A 19,571-nucleotide genomic window follows, 5' to 3' on the forward strand; every position below is an offset into this window, starting at 1 on the left:
GTATGATAAAGAGATAGATATGGAAAAAAAGTTTAATGCCACCTGGTAAATGCAATAAAATTATGGACAAGATTGCTGCTAATGTAGATCTGTTTTTCAAACTATGGATTCTAACTTATTTGTGAGTCATGGAACCAATATAGTCAGTCACAACCAATTTCTTTTTTATTAAGGTATTATTGATACACCATCTTATGCTCAGGTTTCACCTGGGCAGCATTGTGGTTACTATATTTCTCCTATTATCAAGTTCCAAAATCGGCCCCCATTACAGTCACTGTCCATCTGCATAGTAACATGCTAGAGAGTCACTACCTGTCTTCTCTGTGCTATACTGCCTTCCCCAAGCCACCCCTACATTATGTGTGCTAATCGTAATGCCCCTTATTTCTCCCATCCCACCCACCCTCCCCAATCCCTTTCCCTTTGGTAACTGTTAATCCATTCTTGGGTTCTGTGAGTCTGTTGCTGTTTTATTCCTTCAGTTCTTCCTTTGTTCTTATACTCCACAGATGAGTGAAATAATTTGCTATTTGTCTTTCTCCGCCTGGCTTATTTCACTGAGCATAATACCCTTTAGCTCTAACCATGTTGTTGTTTTCTTCTTATGGCTGAAAAATATTCCGTTGTGTATATGTACCACATCTTCATCCATTCATCTACTGATGGACACTTAGGTTGCTTCCATTTCTTGGCTATTGTAAATAGTGCGGCAATAAACATAGGGGTGCATCTGTCTTTTTGAATCTGCGCTGCTGTATTCTAGGGTAAATTCCTAGAGGTGGAATTCCTGGGTCAAATGGTATTTTTATTTTTAGTTTTTTTGAGGAACCACCATACTGCTTTCCACAATGGTTGAACTAATTTACATTCCCACAGTATAGGAGGGCTCCCTTTTCTCTGCATCCTTGCCAGCATTGTTGTTTGTCTTTAGGATGTTTGCCATCCTAACTGGTGTGAGGTGATATCTCATTGTGGTTTTAATGTGCATCTCTGATGATTAGCGATGTGGAGCATCTTTTCATGTGCCTGTTGGTCATCTGAATTTCTTCTTTGGAGAACTGCTCAGATACTCTGCCCATTTTTTAATCAGGTTATTTGCTATTCAGTTGTTGAGGTACATAAGCACTTTATATAGTTTGGATGTCAACCCCTTATTGGACATGTCATTTATGAATATATTCTCCCATACTGTAGGATGCCTTTTTTGTTCTACTGATGGTGTCCTTTGCTGTACAGAAGCATTTTAGTTTGATATAGTAGTAGAGCTTGAAGTAGGGGAGTGTAATCCCCTTTGCTTTATTCTTCTTTCTCAGGATTGCTTTGGCTATTCAGGTCTTTTCTGGTTCCATATGAGTTTTAGAACTATTTGTTTCAGTTCTGTGAAGAATGTTGTTGTCAGTATTTTGATAGGGATTACATTGAATCTGTAGATTACTTTAAGGCGGGATGGCCATTTGACAATATTAATTCTTCCTACCAAAGAGCATGGGATGAATTTCCACTTATTAGCGCACTCTTTAATTTCTTTCAAGTGTCTTCTAGTTTTCAGGGCATAGGTCTTTCACTTCCTGGTTAGATTTATTCCTAGGTATTTTATTCTTTTTGATGCAATTGTAAATGGAATTTTTTTAATGATTTATCTTTCTGCTAGTTCATTGTTAGTGTATAGGAATGCAATAGATTTCTGTGTATTAATTTAGTATCCTGCAATTTTGCTGAATTCAGATATTCGTTCTAGTAGTTTTAGAGTGAATTCTTTAGGGTTTTTTATGTATAATATCATGTCATCTGCAAACAGTGACAGTTTAACTTCTTCCTTACCAATCTGGATTCCTTTTATTACTTTGTGTTGTCTGATTGCCATGGCTAGGACCTCCAGAACTATGGTGAATAAAAGTGGGGAGAGTGGGCATCCTTTTCTTGTTTCCTATGTTACAGGAAAACCTTTCAGCTTTTCACTGTTAAGTATGATGTTGGCTGTGGGTTTATCATATATGGCCTTTATTATGTTGAAGTACTTGCCCTCTAAACCCATTTTGTTGAGATTTTTTATCATGAATGGGTGTTGAATTTTGTTAAATGCTTTTTCAGCATCTATGGATATGATCGTGTGATTTTTGTCCTTATTTTATTGATATAGTGGGTGATGTTGATGGCTTTTCAAATGTTGTACCACCCTTGGATCCTTGGGATGAATCCTACTTGATCAGGATTATGATCCTCTTGATGTATTTTTCAATTCGGTTTGCTATTTTGTTGAGTATTTTTGCATCTATGTTCATCAGGGATATTGGTCTGTAGTTTTCTTTTTTTGTGGTGTCCTTGCCTGGTTTCAGTAGTAGAGTGAGGCTGGCCTCATAGAATGAGTTTGGAAGTATGCCCTCCTCTTCTATTTTTTGGAAAACTTTAAGGAGAATGGGTATTAGGTCTTCTCTAAATGTCTGATAAAATTAAGCAGTGAAGACATCTGGTCTGGAAGTTTTGTTCTTGGGTAGTTTTTTGATTACTGATTCAATTTCATTGCTGGTAATTGGTCTATTGAGATTTTCCGTTTCTTCCTTGGTCAGTCTGGGAAGGTTGTATTTTTCTAGAAAGTTGTCCATTTCTTCTAGATTATCCAATTTGTTAGCATATAATTTTTCTTACTATTCTGTAATAATACTTCATATTTCTGTGGTGTCTGTAGTGATTTTTTCCTTCCTCATTTCTGATTCTGCTTATGTGTGTAGATTCTCTTTTTTTCTTGATAGTCTTGCTAGGGGTTTATCCATTTTGCTTATTTTCTCAAAGAACCAGCTCTTGGTTTCAATAATTTTTCTATTGTTTTATTCTTCTCAATTTGATTTATTTCTTCTCTAATCTTTATTATGTCCATACTTCTACTGACTCTGAGCTCTTCTTTTTTTCCAATTTCAATAATTGTGAATTTAGACTGGTTATTTGGGATTGTTCTTCCTTCTTTAAATAGACTTGGATTGCTATACACTGTCCTCTTAGAACTGCCTTTGCTGCATCCCACAGAAGTTGGGGTGTTGAGCTGTTTTTTTCATTTGTCTCCATATATTGCTTGATCTCTGTTCTAATTTGGTCATTGATCCATTGATTATTAAGGAGCATGTTGTTAAGCCTCCATGTGTTTGTGAGCCTTTTTGTTTTCTCTGTACAATTTATTTCAAGCTTCATACCTTTGTGATCTGAGAAGTTGGTGGGTACAATTTCAATCTTTTTGAGTTTGCTGAGGCTATTTTTGTGGCCTAGTATGTGATCTATTCTGAAAAATGTTCCATGTGCACTTGAGAAGGATGTGTACCCTGCTGCTATTGGGTGGAGTGTTCTGTAGATGTCTGTTACGTCCATCTGTTCTAATGTGTTGTTCAGTGTCTCTGTCTCCTTACTTATTTTCGGTCTGGTTGATCTGTCCTTGGAGTGAGTTGTGTGTTAAAAATGAATGCGTGCATTCTATTTCCCCCTTTAATTGTGTTAGTATTTGTTTCTCATATGTAGGTACTCCTGTGTTGGATGCATAGATATTTATAATGGTTATATCCTCTTGTTGGACTGACCCCTTTATCATTACATAATGTCCTTCTTTGTTTCTTGTTACTTTCATTGTCTTGGAGTCTATTTTATCTGATACAAGTACTGCAACTCCTGCTTTTTTCTCCCTATTAGTTGCATGAAATATCTTTTTTCATCCCTTCACTTTTAGTCTGTGTGTGTTTTTTGGTTTAAAGTGAGTTTCTTGTAAGCAGCATATAGATGGGTCGTGTTTTTTAATCCATTCTGTAACTCTGTGTCTTTTGATTAGTGCATTCAGTCCATTTACATTTAGGGTGATTATTGATAGGTATGTACTTATTGCCACTGCAGGCTTTGGATTCTTGGTTACCAAAGATTCAAGCGCAGCTTCTTTACTATCCAGCAGTCTATCTTAACTCACTTACTATTATATTATAAACACAATCTGAAAATTCTTTTTTCTCTTCTTTTTCTTCCTCCTCCACTCTTTACATGTTAGGGGTCATATTCTGTACTCTTTGTGTATCCCTTGACTGACTTTGTGGGTAGCTGATTTAATTTTTAATTTTTTTAGTATTTAATTGGTCTACTTCCTTTTGCTGTCATTTTCTTTTCTCTAGTGACAGCTATTTAGCCTTAGGCACACTTCCATCTAGAGCAGTCCCTTTAAAATTCTCTGTAGTGATGGTTTTTGAGAGGTAAATTCCCTCAACTTTTGCTTATCTGGGAATTGTTTAATCCCTCCTTCAAATTTAAATGATAATCTTACAGGTTAGAATAGTCTTGGTTCAAAGCCCTTCTGTTTCATTGGACTGAATATATCATGCCACTCTTCTGGCCTGTAAGGTTTCTGCTGAGAAATCTGATGGTAGCCTGATGGATTTTCATTTGTAGGTGATCTTTTTTCTCTCTCTGGCTGCTTCTACTCTGTCCATGTCCTTGATATTTGCCATTTTGATTATTATATGTCTTGGTGTTGTCCTCCTTGGGTCCCTTGTATCGGGAGATCTGTGGGCTTCCATGGCCTTAGAGACTATTTCCTTCCCCAGACTGGGTAACTTTTCAGCAATTATTTCTTCAAAGACACCTTCTATCCCTTTTTCTCTCTCTTCTTCTACTGGTACCTCTATAATGCGAATATTGTTCCATTTGGATTGGTCACACAGTTCTCTCAATATTCTCTCATTCCTAGAGATCCTTTTTTCTCTCTCTGCCTCAGCTTCTCTGTATTCCTATTCTCTGATTTCTATTCCATTAACTGTCTCCTCTACTTCTCCTAATCTGCTTTTAAATCCCTTCCTTGTTTGTTTCATTTATCTCCCTCCTGAATTCATCTCTTAGCTCTTGAATATTTTTCTGTAGCTCCATTAGCATGCTTACGACTTTTATTTTGAATTCTTTTTCAGGAAGATTGGTGATTTCAGTCTCATCAAGCCCTCTTTCTGGTGTCTGAAGGATTTTGGATTGAACAAGGTTCTTCTTCCTTTTCATAGTTCTGGAGTGATGGGAATGGTCACAGGCGAGTGGCACAGGTGTCAGCTGGGAGGACAAAGCCCTTTTGTGTTTCCCAGTTGCAGTGCCTGTCTCCACTGTATGTGCCAGTCAACTACGAGCAGGGAGTGGCCTCTGGGTTAATCCCCTAAGCTGCCATGGGTGCACCACCCTCGGCATGGTCTAGGGTAATGGTGGGGGTCACAGGTGAGTGGCACGGGTTCTGCCACCAGTACAAAGCCCTTTTGTGTTTCCTAGTAGCAGTGCCTGTCTCCACCACTGTCTGTGCCAGTCAACTGTGCACAGAGAGTGGCCTCTGGGTTAATCCCCTAAACTGCCGTGGTTGAGGCTACCCTCCTGCTGGCCTAGGTGACCATGGGGTCGCAGGCCACCAGTGCAGGTATTTGCAGGGAGAGCAATGCCCCTTCATACTTCCAAGTCAGCGTACCTGTCTCTGCTGTCTCTCTTGTTTAGCTGCACACAGTGATAAGCCTGTGCTTTAAGCTGTGCTGTTGCCGTAGGCAGGGCTGTCCTCCGGCTAGTCTAAAGCAATGGCAAGTACAGCAGGTTTGCACGCAGGTGCCTGTGGGGAGGAACAAGCAGCAGGCTGCTTATCGCAGTGAGGGACCTCAGGGCTGCACTGCCAACCAAGGTAACAAGGTGCCTGAAGCTCCTGAAAGTCCCCAACCTGCTGTGCTGAGTGTGCCAGGACGATTTTGCCCACCTGTTTCTTCTCTTAAATCCTTGCCCCTTTAGCAGCCCTCTGACTGTTGAGAAGTCTTTTAAAGCAGGGCAGCCGGTTGTGGGAACCTGTTCGCAGTCTTAGTCTCTGGCTTTGGTTTTCAGCCCCTCTAAAGTCCAGAGCACCATGAAATGTGTGTCTGTGTTCCCAGGGTAGATTCCTACCACTGGTTATTTAGCAGTCCTGTGCTTCCACTCCCTTCCACTCTGATTCTCTTCCTCCCTGCCAGTGAGCTAGGGAGTGGGGAGTGCTTGGGTCCTGCTAGGTTGTGGCTTTTTACTTTACCCTTTTCCGTGAGATGTTCACTTCTCCCAGATGCAGACTGGCTGATCACTCTTTTAGGAATAGTGTATTTGCTGTATTTTTAAAATATATGTGGTTTTCAGAAGAGATTTCCACTACACTTCTCAAGCCACCATCTTTTCTCCTCCCCTCAATTTTTTTTAACATTACAGAAACCACTAAAATGTACCCCATGAAATAAAGCTGTTTTAAACTTTTGTTCCAGTTTTACATAGTATAGATTTAGATACACATACATATATAGACATAGATTTCAGGATAGCTATAGACAAATGTATAGGAGTATATGTATCTCTATATGTGTGTGTACATACACATATCAATGAAACAATGTAAAATATACTTCATACAAGATATGGTCAAAACACTTTCAATGCCATGAGTACAGAAATTCTCCTGAACAAGTCAAGGCAGGCTTCATGAAGGACATAGCATTCAGGCTGACACTGTATGAAAAAGAGGATAGAGCATGTCATGTACAGGTTGAGCACATTGAAATGTGATTAAGGCCACATGTTGAAATAATATTTTGGATATACTGGGTCAAATAAAAAATATTATTACAATCAATATTACCTCTTTTTATTTTTTAATGTGGCTACTAGAATATGTAAAGCTATATATATATATATATATATATATATATATATATGTCTAACATAACAAATTTCAGTAATGGTATAGTTGACGGATTGGAGGGAGGAAAATTCACTGACAGTGATGAAGCCAAAGTTAGGCTATTGAGTGGCCAAGGTGAGAGATGACAGCCTGATCTAGGAGAATAAGAACAGGAAGGAATTGGAGACAAAAGTTCAAGGAAGTAAGAGACAGAAGTTGGTGCTTGACTGGACATGAGGGATGAGGGAGAAGTCATTAGTCTATTCATTCATCCATCCATCACATTATTTGCATGCCTAGGATACTGCAGTTACATGTTGGTTGTGCTGCAGTGAACTAAATAGACGTCTGAAATGTATCAACATTCTGGGCTGGGAAACTAAGTGGAGGTTGTTACCATCCCCTGAAATAGCTAACGAAGGAGACGGAATAGTTCTGTTATGATCAAATGTATCAAGAATGAGACACTTTTAGGATATTTAAGTGGAAATGTCTCAGAAGCAATTGTATGTCAGGGTCTAAGTTCAAGAGAAAGAGCTAAGCTAAAGATAGAGAGTTTGGTGTTATTAGTATATAATTGGCAGCTGGTCCTTAAGAGGGGCTGTGATTGCTCAGGGAAAGACTGTAGAGTGATAAGGGCCAGGAGCCCAAGGAAACCCACCACTAAGGACACTAAAAAGGATAGAAAAGGGAGAGAGCAAGTCCCCTAACAGTAGGTAGCTAGATATGAAGAAGAAAAATCCATAAGGGTAGAGTCACAGAAACCAACAGAGAATGGTTAAAGGAAGTAATATTCAATAGTATCAAATAAGAAGAATCATTTCAAAGTACCACTGAAACATGTACATTTGGCTAGTCAGAGATCACTGATGCCCTGCATGAAGGAGATTCCAGCAGAGTGGTGGGAACAAACAACACTGTAGAAGACTGAAGAGCACAAGGGAGACCAGGAAAAAGAGAGGCCAACCGGAGGTAACTGTTCCTAAAACCCTACTCATGAATAAAAGAATGATAAAGTAATGAGCACAGAATCAAGGGAGGGTTTGGGGTGCTTTCATCTTTGTTTTTTGACATGATTGAGACTTGAACATGCTCAAAAGCTCAGAAAAGCAACCAGGGCAAAGAGCCTGGTTAAAAAGGCAAGAAAGGGAATAAGTAATAGGGCAAGGCCTGAGGAGGTAGAAAAGGGGAAAACCTAGAACACAGGTGGACAGGAAACTTTGAACAGGAGAAAGAACATTTATTCCTCTAAAAATGGAAGAGAAAGTGTCTGAAGAGATGGCGATTCAGATGCAGGCAAAAACTGTAGTTTCTGTATTAAAATATTACTCAGTTTTTACAGTAGTCACTGGGCTTCTTTGACTAAGGGTAACTGCAAATGAGGTTGCACAGTTCCAAGTATCTGATTAACACTGAAGTATAGCAAATGTTCTAGAGCCAGGGGCACAGATTCATCACAGAAAGGGCAAGTTAACTTCAGTCTATTCCATGGCCAGTGACTTATTACACTCTAATACAAAAAACCTTTGAGAAATGATTGTCAAAGAGCAATAAAGGGAGAAAATGTGCGCTAGTGGGTCCTGGAGACAGGGGACATTTGTCCCTCTTGGATTTCCACCTGGGTACATCTGGCGTGGAGGGTATAGAAGAGAGTTCCCCTCCTCTCTGCACAAGTCCTCACAAGCTTCTCCCTATAGGAAGAGTCACAGCTATCACACTGAACCACAGTTTAAACCTTATGGGTGGAGTTATTGGGCTTTAAAGGCAAGAATCCAGATTACTCCTACCTCTGTTCTTTCTGTTTCTGGTGTTGGAGTAGTGAGCGTGCATGCCCAGGCAAGATCTGGTCCTCCAGGCAGAGTAGTTATGATCACTTTGTGTGATTAAAAAAATCAGAGACCTTGACTTCCTCATCTCCTCTTTGCTCTATTTCTTCTCCTACAACTGGGGAGAAAAGTGGGATTGAACCTCATAAGAGCAGGAAACAGTTAAGCCTCCAAACCCATGCCTTGTCATTCAAATTCCCTCACTGGAAAACACAGATATTGAGGGTTACCAAGCATTCATCCAGCTATGAAACAGCACTTTTTTTCCCTGCTGGCTTCCATACTTTTGTATAAATCATTCTTCTGTCCAGACCCCAGAAGGCATGAAGCAGAAAAGTAGAAAATTACAACATCAAAATCTTACCTTGAAACTCCCTTATTCAAAAGCCCTTAGCAACAAAGTAAAATTTCCACTGTTTTTCTGCCTCTGTCTTTATTTTTCACTTATCTTTTCCTCAGTCTGACCATCCTGAAATCTTCTCTCCTACTTTCATATATTCAAGTCCGTAAATATCTAGTTCATATGTTACCTTCTCAAGGAAGTCGTCCATGATCTGTCCAGTTAGATTTAAGTATCACTGCCTCATCTACACTCTCATAGGCCTTATTTCTATCTTTGTTAAGTACTTTGTTAAAATTAGTTAATTATATCCCTCCTAGTAAATCAGATGGAGATTGCTAAATTCACCTTTGAGCTTATTGTCAAGGTTAGTGCCTACTCTAAATCACAGGTCATCTCTCCTTCCCCAGCACCTTGTGGGGTGGCAACAGGGCCTGGCAGTGCTCCATCAGCACTCTCCTTCTTTGTTAGGAAGAACGAAAGGAAGGAAGAGACCCAGAAGGATTTTGTACCATGGGTAAACAATCTGAACCAATATGGCTGCTCAGACCAGAACTTATGGCACAATCTTTTGACTCATCAGCCCATCACTCCTCTATTTGGCCTGGAGCTATGGGAACTCAAATCATCAGGCCGGAAGGAAGATCCAGACAGTGAAAATAAGTCATGAAACCTGGACTGAGGCCAAAAGACAGCCAGCAGGTGAATCTGTCCACCTGCATTTCAGAAAGAGTAATTACAAGTGTATTTTTAAACTAGCTAAAGACAGTGAAGAAGTAGATTGTATTTAATAAATACTGAATTTCTAATCTGGCAAAACACTTTATAAAGTACATTATACACACAAAGTACTTTCCAATACTCCGATTTTATACTTGAAGAAGCGAAGTCTTAGATAAATTGGGTGAGTTATGTTAAGATCTCATTCATCAACAAATACCAAATAAATGCCTTCTACATGCAATGCAAAGGGATTGAAGCATTCCACCCTTGTGGAGCTTTTTCCTATGGGACAGGTAATAAAAACAATAAATAAATATAATGTATAGGTCAAGTGGTGCTAATGGGAAAATAAGGCATGTTGGGTAGGATATAATGAATAAGGAAATATATTGAATAACATTGTCAGAGATGGCCTCGATGACAAGATGACATTTGGGCAGAACGGGGAAGAAGAGAGACAAGTGGTTGGTTTCCCATTCTGAACTACAGCTTGGATGTCCACTGGTTATGCTGTTTCAAACACAGCAATTTAACTCAAAAAGAGGAAGGCCCTGACATTCAGGCAAGTAGCAGGGAAAGCAATGGCCTGTTCTTAGCATTTCAGGCATATTAGGAGAGTAGTTCAGAAAATCCTGAACAGGACCCTGACTGTCCAAGTGGGTCTCTGACTAACACATTTAGATACTTCAAAAAGATGCCAAGCAGTCATTTGCATTGATAGGACTAGCAGTACCATGCCAAGTAGTAAAATGTTAAAGTTCAAACTGCAGAATGTTTGATCTTATAATTGTTGTTTTTAAAGGCAAATGTCCAGGGTACTTTGTTCTGGTTTCTATCACACAAAAGTCATTTCACTGTACTCTGAGTTAGTTGGCTGTTACAAGACAGAAATGAGCTGTAATAAGAGCTTATTAAGAGAAGGGAAAACTATAAATATCTGGTCCTGCACCCAGATCACTGTCTTCATCTAAGGCATGATTTACTTTTTTCCAGTGAAGTATTTGTAGATCAATTAATTACCCCCTATCAATAAGAAGTAAAATCTGGTTCAAAAGATAGGGTAAAGAAGCAAACTCAGCCAAACAATTGTTTACATGATCATTAAATAATCTGAAGTGGCCATCTCTACAATAAATAAATCTTCAGTGACTAAATGACAACTCCATGAGACTTCCCCTTTCCTTTGCGCAGTTTGCTCCAGTCCTTAAGATCCCTTCTTTTTTTTGGACTCATACATTCATGCACATAACAAATATAAACTGAGTATCTACAATAAGCCAAGTATCTGAGTGGTCAACTATAGGAAAATAGGGTGTGTGTACACACACATATGTACAAAGCCAAAAAACAATTATATACACACTGGCCCTGTGTGGCCTCCATTTGGGACTATTTCTAAGCAGGCCAACTACTTAAATTCAAGTATGAGTGTGTGTATATTTGAGTGTGAATGAGCTCATATCAGAGAGAAAGGGAGGGAATGGGATAAGAGGTAAAGAACAGGAGAAATCATAAAAGACTCGTGAGAAACACATATGTACTTAAAGAAAAAGAATGACATGAGCCTTCACTCCCTCGCCTTCCCTGCATGATCACATTTGCAGCACTGCTTTGCCTGTGTCCTGTGTGCTCCCTGTGTTCCTTACAGTTATCATAATCAAGACCCACCTTAAAAGCTATTTGCAAAAATATCTATACCATAAAATTTTAGCTGACAAGTAATTATATTTTATCTTCCAAAGGAAAATTAGGCATGAAACAAGCCCACAACAAAAGACAAGAAGAATTGATACCCCTGCTTTACACAAGAGGCAAGGGAGATTTAACTGAGATAATACAAGTTTCTATCTCTCACCCTTTAATTTTAAATTTGATTTTGTATTTTATATCACAATGAACTTACACAAAAATAGCAGAACAACCCCTATGTCCATATGTTGTCCTACAAAAAGAGAAAATACTACTTTTTCTCAAGAAATATTTGTATTTTCTTGTTCAAACACTATAAGAATAAAAGAACTGTTTTCAGAAATGATGAGGTTCCTGCAGATAACATTTACCCACAGGATTTGAGGCTTTTTTGGGATATAAAGTGCAGAGCACTTTGAGGATGGTTACAGATGCAATGGCACAGAAAAGGCTTTTAACTTTGGCTCATTTCCTCTGACCACCATGTCTCCATTCTAAATTATAACCTCTCAAAGCTACAGATTCTTTAAAACTAGCTTTTAAACTGCCTTTCCTTGATATCACAAAATAAGAACACTTTGTTACTTGAAAATAAAAGCACAAAATTATTGGACTCAATAACTGTTCTCATTATTGCAAACCAATAAACAAAGCTCAACAAAAATTGTATTTGCTAATAACTATCGCTTATTGAACTGCCAAGAAATAAACCCAAAAGAAACCAAAGAAATGTCTGCTTTGACAATATTGATAGTTTCTTATTCAGAAACTCTTTAATATCAGAAATGGCTAGCAAACATTGCAGAATTATTATTATCACCCATAATAAAACCTTAAGTTAAGCACTAAAATCCTGTCACTCCCATCTTAGAATGTTTTTTTTAAAAAACTAAACTACTATAGAACCCCATTTTTAACTTAGGAATTTCTTTTATGTATAACCCATACAAGATGCTACCTGCTCAGCTGAATCATTTTGGAGTCCCTACTTCATAGCCACAGAAAAAAATCACAGGACCAGGAAACCTAAGAAGCATCTGGGTCCATTCCCCTTGCTGGCATGACCCACAAGGCCAAGGCTAAATATTCAACAGGTTGGTTGGGGATAGTGAGGCCAAGCCAACTGGTGACCCACAAAGCTGAGTGGTTGGTTACATACAGGGGGATTGAGCAAACAAGTACACATATTGAGGTTAATGAAGCCAGGTTTTCCAGTGTGAGAAGGAAATGGCTAGCATAAAAAGGAAGGAAGAATAAATCCCGATGTTTTGGATTAGAATTGTTGGTATCAGTGTGAACATATTTTTTAGATAGATCCATCTATAGATACATACATACATGCATATATGGATAAAGATGTATGTATGAATATGGAGTATATATTTATGCACATACAAACCTGTACTTCCTAGTTTCATTCACTGAGAAGACCTAAAAGCAAAGATAACTCCATAGCAATGAGGCCCTTTAGAATCCATATCTTGGTTTCTAAATGTTATTCTCCATTAAACAGAGCGAAGAGTCCTTAGTAACTCCAAGCCTTGAATAAAATTCTAAGAAAAGCCAGAGACACCTTTTAACATGAAGAACCGAGAACACAGAATCATTTCTGTGATAATTCTGCCAAAAATACATCATCTGAACCTGTTTATGAGGAAACATCAGATAACCCCAAATAGAGAAGCTTTATTTGGCTATACTCTTCAAAAACGTCAAGATAATGAAAGACAAGGCAAGACTAAGGAGCAGTTCCAGACTGAAGGAGACTCAAGAGCCAGATCAGCTAAGTCAACACACCATCCTGGACTTAGGACCTATAAAGGACATCAGAGACAACTGTGGTGTGCATGGGATCTGTGGATTGGATGGCAATACTATACCAATATTAATTTCCTATTTTGATGGTAATATTTGGGATTATGTGGGAGAACACTCTTATTTTTAGGAAATAGTCTCTTAAGTACTAGGGGATATTGAGGCATCATGTCTGAAACTTTTACTTCCTTCAAAATAATAATAATGTGTGAGAGTAAAGGTAGAGGGAAAAGAGAGAGAAAGAAAAAAAAGAGATATGATACAGCAACTATAATAAAATGTTAATAACAGGGGGAGGATCTGAGTGAAAAACATACATGAGTTCTTTGTCCAATTCCTAAATGTTTCTGTAACTTTGATACCACAGTAAAATTAAAAGTTTAAAAAAGAAAGAAATGTTTGATCACAAATGCTCATACACTATTAAAGAAAGCCTCAACTTAATCCCAATTTGCTATAAATTAAGAAAAAAATAGGTCTGCTGTGGCTAGAGGCAAATACTGTCTACATAATTCTAAAAGCACTTAAACCAAGTAAGAACGATAAAACAGCTTCTATCATCAGTATGTCTAATAATGTGAGTGCTTGCCTGATAAAGGTATATATATATATATATATATATATATATATATATATATATATATATTGAGAATTATAAATACTATGAGGATAAAATTGCAGAAAATTCCTCATATTCATAAAAGAGCTGTGAAGACAGAGATGTGTCTCAGATCCCCCTTCAAGGGAGGATGGACCCAGCATGGCCAGGTGGGGAGGTGGTCAGTAGACAGCCTCCAAATCAGTAGAATTCAACATCAGCTTCAGCTGCAGATAGCAGTCCCACTTTGGGGAATTCCACATCCTGCGACAGACAAGGGGTGACATGACACATACTGAGGGCAATATTCCTCCTATCCCCCCAGCCCCACCAGGCTAGCTGGGGTCTTCCTTCTCCGCCCAGTCCTTATCTTCCCCTTCCTTTCACAGCAATTGATCCCTGACACATCTCACCCCAAACTCCACCTCAGTGTTTACTTCTCTGGAACCCAACCTACAAGGCCCTCTTTTGTTACTGCATTAAACATAGCTTGATATAGACACCTTTTATAATTTTGGCCTGAGTCGACAATGTTATTTCTGACTAATGAGACAGTTGTAAATTTTCTTCAGGTGAATTCTGCCTCTGGATCTCATCCATTTACCTTCTCATGCTGTGTGACAGAAGAATTGTATTTTCCCCTTCTTGTGTTAGCCAAATATAAAAGATAATCATTATTTAAACAACAAATTTCCCTCTTATGGTCCACTAGCTCCTGCTGCTTTTTCCTGTAGTGAAATTCCTTTTTGAAATATAACAAAAAGATTTAAATGGCAATAGAAAATAATCTAGATCATGTGAATTCTGACTTGGCAACCAAACAAAACAAAAAGAGATTTGGGACAGCAGTGGGACTAAATTTCAATTGCTGTGTGTGTATTTTTAGTGTCACATTTTAAAACAAAGAAAACACAGACCAATGCACACACACAGAAATATGAAGGATAAAACTCTAATTATAGGATAAGCTTAACAAACATCTCTATAATTAATTTGTAATATCACTCACTACTGTTACTACCAAAATATATTCAACTATCATTAAAAAATTTACTCGAAAATTTTCACAACTCTTACTTGGAAGTCTATGATCGATTACATCAGTTCCAATTACTAATATGACCCATTATATGTACATTTTTACTAATAACTACAAATACGTATTATGTTGAATATATAAATGAAAAATTCTCAAAGGTCTACAGAATTTCCAGGAAGTATAGGAATAGAGAAATTGAAGAGTTTGTGAGCAGCACAAATACAGTGGTAGATCTCTTATCTGATAACCAGTTAGCCAGTGTTCCCTGTTGCCCCTGTGGAATGTGCAGGCTGATGCCCTTGGGCAGCATGCTTTGTAGACCACTTGAATACGCAAGTGATCTTCTGCCCCCACCCTGAGTTGTACATTCACCAAGAGGCATCATTTTGTTCCCACTCTCATTAGCAGTTATTCATTATGCTTTAATTGCATAATTTAATTAAATTGTTGGCAAGCTGATGAAATAAGTGCAAAAGGGAAGACTTTTTGGAAGACAAGTAAGTACACTGCAAAGATCTGATGAAGATGAATCATTAAAAATATGAACAAATTGGAGAGGGGCGGAAGATGGCGCCGTAAGTAGAGCAGCGGAAATCTCCTCCCAAAACCACATATATCTATGAAAATATAACAAAGACAACCCTTCCTAGAATAAAGACCAGAGGACACAGGACAATATCCAGACCACATCCGCACCTGAGAGAACCCAGCGCCTCGTGAAGGGGGTAAGATATAAGCCCCAGCCCAACGGGAGCCGAGCGCCCCTCCCCCCAGCTCCCGGGGGGAGAAGAATAGGCAGAGCGGGAGGGAGACGGAGCCCAGTACTGCCGAACACCCAGCCCCCGCCATCCGGGCCAGAGCGCAGACACAGTACGTGCCCAGGGGGCCCTGGATGCTAGGGCAGCAAGAACAGTGAGTGGGCACCGGAGGCCGGGTGCCGGAGTACATAAGAAAAGCATGCGACCATTTTTTTTTTTTTTTTTTTTTTTTGCTGTTTTGTTCTGGCGAGCGCTTTTTGGAACTCTTAAAGGGATAGGGCCCCCAATACTAGGGAAACAGGGCAGCAAGACCGGTGAGCAGATGCCTCAGGCTGGCGCTGGAGAATAAAGAAAAAAGAGAAGCCACTTTTTTCTTTTTAATTTAAAATTTTTTTTCTTTTTTTTGTGGTCATTGTTTTGTTTTGGCGGGTGCTTTTTGGAAGTCTTAAAGGGGCAGGGTGGGACACTTAATCCAGAGGTAGAGAATCCGGGGATCTCTGGGCATGCTAACCCCTGGGCTGCAGGGAGCAGGGAGGCCCCTTACGGAGATAAATAGCCTCCAGGCCGCTCCCCCTCCAACGCGACTCCACCACTTTGGAGCAGAGGCCCGAGCCAGCCCACGCCCACAGCAACAGCAGAGATAAACTCCATAGCAGCCCCGGAGGAAGTAGAAACCCTGACTGTGCGCAGCTGCCCAGCACAAGCCACTAGAGGTCGCTGTTCTCCCAGGAGAGGAGGGCCACAAACCAACAAGAAAGGAAGTCCTTCCAGCCGTCACTCGTCCCAGTTCTGCAGACTATTCCTACCACCATGAAAAGGCAAAGCTACAGGCAGACAAAGATCACAGAGACAACACCAGAGAAGGAGACAGACCTAACCAGTCTTCCTAAAAAAGAATTCAAAATAAGAATCATAAACATGCTGACAGAGATGCAGAGAAATACGCAAGAGAAATGGGATGAAGTCCGGAGGGAGATCACAGATGCCAGAAAGAAGATCGCAGAAATGAAACAAACTCTGGAAGGGTTTATAAGCAGAATGGATAGGATTCAAGAGGCCATTGATGGAATTGAAACCAGAGAAAAGGAACGCATAGAAGCTGACATACAGAGAGATAAAAGGATCTCCAGGAATGAAACAATGTTAATAGAACTGTGTGACCAATCCAAAAGGAACAATATCCGTATTATAGGGGTTCCAGAAGAAGAAGAGAGAGGAAAAGAGATGAAAAGTATCCTGGAAGAAACAATTCCTGAAAACTTCCCCAAACTGGGGGAGGAAATAATCGAACAGACCACGGAAAAACACAGAACCCCCAACAGAAAGGATCCAAGGAGGACAACACTAAGACACATAATAATTAAAATGGCAAAGACCAAGGACAAAGAAAGAGTTTTGAAGGCAGCTAGAGAGAAAAAGGTCACCTATAAAGGAAAACCCATCAGGCTAACATCAGACTTCTCGACAGAAACCCTACAGGCCAGGAGAGAATGGCATGATATATTTAATACAATGAAACAGAAGGGCCTTGAACCAAGGATACTGTATCCAGCACGACTATCATTCAAATATGACGGTGGGATTAAACAATTCCCAGACAAACAAAAGCTGAGGGAATTTGCTTCCCACAAATCACCTCTACAAAACATCTTACAGGGACAGCTCTAGATGGGAGCACTCCTAGAAAGAGCACAGAACAAAACACGCAACATATGAAGAATGGAGGAGGAGGAAAAAGAAGGGAGAGAAGAAAAGAATCTCCAGACAGTGTATATAACAGCTCAATAAGCGAGCTAAGTTAGGCAATAAGATACAAAAGAGGCTAACCTTGAACATTTGGTAACCACGAATTTAAAGCCTGCAATGGTAATAAGTACATATCTTTCAATAGTCACCCTAAATGTTAATGGGATGAATGCACCAATGAAAAGACACAGAGTAATAGAATGGATAAAAAAGCAAGACCCATCCATATGCTGATTACAAGAAACTCACCTCAAACCCAAAGACATGTACAGACTAAAACTCAAGGGATGGAAAAACATATTTCAAGCAAACAACAGCAAGAAGAAAGCAGGGGTTACAGTACTAATATCAGACAAAATAGAATTCAAAACAAAGAAACTAACAAGAGATAAAGAAGGATACTACATAATGATAAAGGGCTAAGTCCAACAAGAGGATATAAACATTCTAAATATATATGGACCCAACACAGGAGCACCAGCATATGTGAAACAAATACTAAGAGAACTAAAGGGGGAAATAGACTGCAACGCATTCATTCTAGGAGACTTCAACACACCACTCACCCCAAAGGATAGATACACCGGGCAGAAAATAAGTAAGGACACGGAAGCACTGAACAACACAGTAGAGCAGATGGATCTAATAGACATCTACAGAACTCTACATCCAAAAGCAGCAGGATATACATTCTTCTCAAGTGCTCATGGAACATTCTCCAGAATAGACCATACTAGCCCACAAAAAGAGCCTCAATAAATTCCAAAATATTGAAATTCTACCAACCAACTTTTCAGACCACAAAGGCATAAAACTAGAAATAAATTCTACAAAGAAAACAAAAAGGCTAACAAACACATGGAGGCTTAACAACACACTCCTAAATAATCAATGGATCAATGACCAAATCAAAATGGAGATCCAGCAATATATGGAAACAAATGACAACAACAACACTAAGCCCCAACTTCTGTGGGACGCAGCAAAAGCAGTCTTAAGAGGAAAGTATATAGCACTCCAAGCATATTTAAAAAAGGAAGAGCAATCCCAAATGAACGGTCTAATGTCACAACTATCAAAATTGGAAAAAGAAGAACAAATGAGGCCTAAGGTCAGCAGAAGGAGGGACATAATAAAGATCAGAGAAGAAATAAATAAAATTGAGAAGAATAAAACAATAGCAAAAATCAATGAAACCAAGAGCTGGTTCTTCGAGAAAATAAACAAAATAGATAAGCCTCTAGCCAGACTTATTAAGAGGAAAAGAGAGTCAACACAAATCAACAGTATCAGAAAGGAGAAAGGAAAAATCACAACAGATACCGCAGAAATACAAAGAATTATTAGAGACTACTATGAAAACCTATATGCTAACAAGCTGGGAAACCTAGGAGAAATGGACAACTTCCTAGAAAAATACAACCTTCCACGACTGACCCAGAAAGAAACAGAAAATCTAAACAGACCAATTACCAGCAATGAAATTGAAGCGGTAATCAAAAAACTACCAAAGAACAAAACCCCCGGACCAGATGTATTTACCTCGGAATTTTATCAGACATACAGGGAAGACATAATACCCATTCTCCTTAGAGTTTTCCAAAAAATAGAGGAGGAGGGGATACTCTCAAACTCATTCTATGAAGCTAACATCACCCTAATACCAAAACCAGGCAAGGACCCCACCAAAAAAGCAAACTACAGACCAATATCCCTGATAAACGTAGATGCAAAAATACTCAACAAAATATTAGCAAACCGAATTCAAAAATACATCAAAAGGATCATACACCATGACCAAGTGGGATTCATCCCAGGGATGCGAGGATGGTACAACATTCGAAAGTCCATCAACGTCATCCACCACATCAACAAAAAAGAAAGACAAAAACCACATGATCATCTCCATAGATGCTGAAAATGCATTTGACAAAGTTCAATATCCATTCATGATAAAAACTCTCAGCAAAATGGGAATAGAGGGCAAGTACCTCAACACAATAAAGGCCATCTATGATAAACCCACAGCCAACATTATATTGAACAGCGAGAAGCTGAAAGCATTTCCTCTGAGATCGGGAACTAGACAGGTATGCCCATTCTCTCCACTGTTATTTAACATAATACTGGAGGTTCTAGCCACGGCAATCAGACAGAACAAAGAAATACAAAGAATCCAGATTGGTAAAGAAGAAGTTAAACTGTCACTATTTGCAGATGGCATGATACTGTACATAATAAACCCTAAAGACTCCACCCCAAAACTACTAGAACTGATATTAGAATACAGCAAAGTTGCAGGATACAAAATCAACACACAGAAATCTGTGGCTTTCCTAGACACTAACAATGAACCAACAG

General features: G+C 39.1%; 1 protein-coding gene across 11 annotated transcripts in view; it reads right to left on the bottom strand.

Annotated features, from left to right (window-relative positions):
- The window catches only part of IMMP2L (inner mitochondrial membrane peptidase subunit 2), a 998,090-nt gene that overhangs the window by 802,282 nt on the left and 176,237 nt on the right, over positions 1-19,571 (bottom strand). The window lies entirely within an intron of this gene.

Source organism: Manis pentadactyla, chromosome 7, assembly GCF_030020395.1.
Source record: "Manis pentadactyla isolate mManPen7 chromosome 7, mManPen7.hap1, whole genome shotgun sequence".
Taxonomy (NCBI): Eukaryota; Metazoa; Chordata; class Mammalia; order Pholidota; family Manidae; genus Manis; species Manis pentadactyla.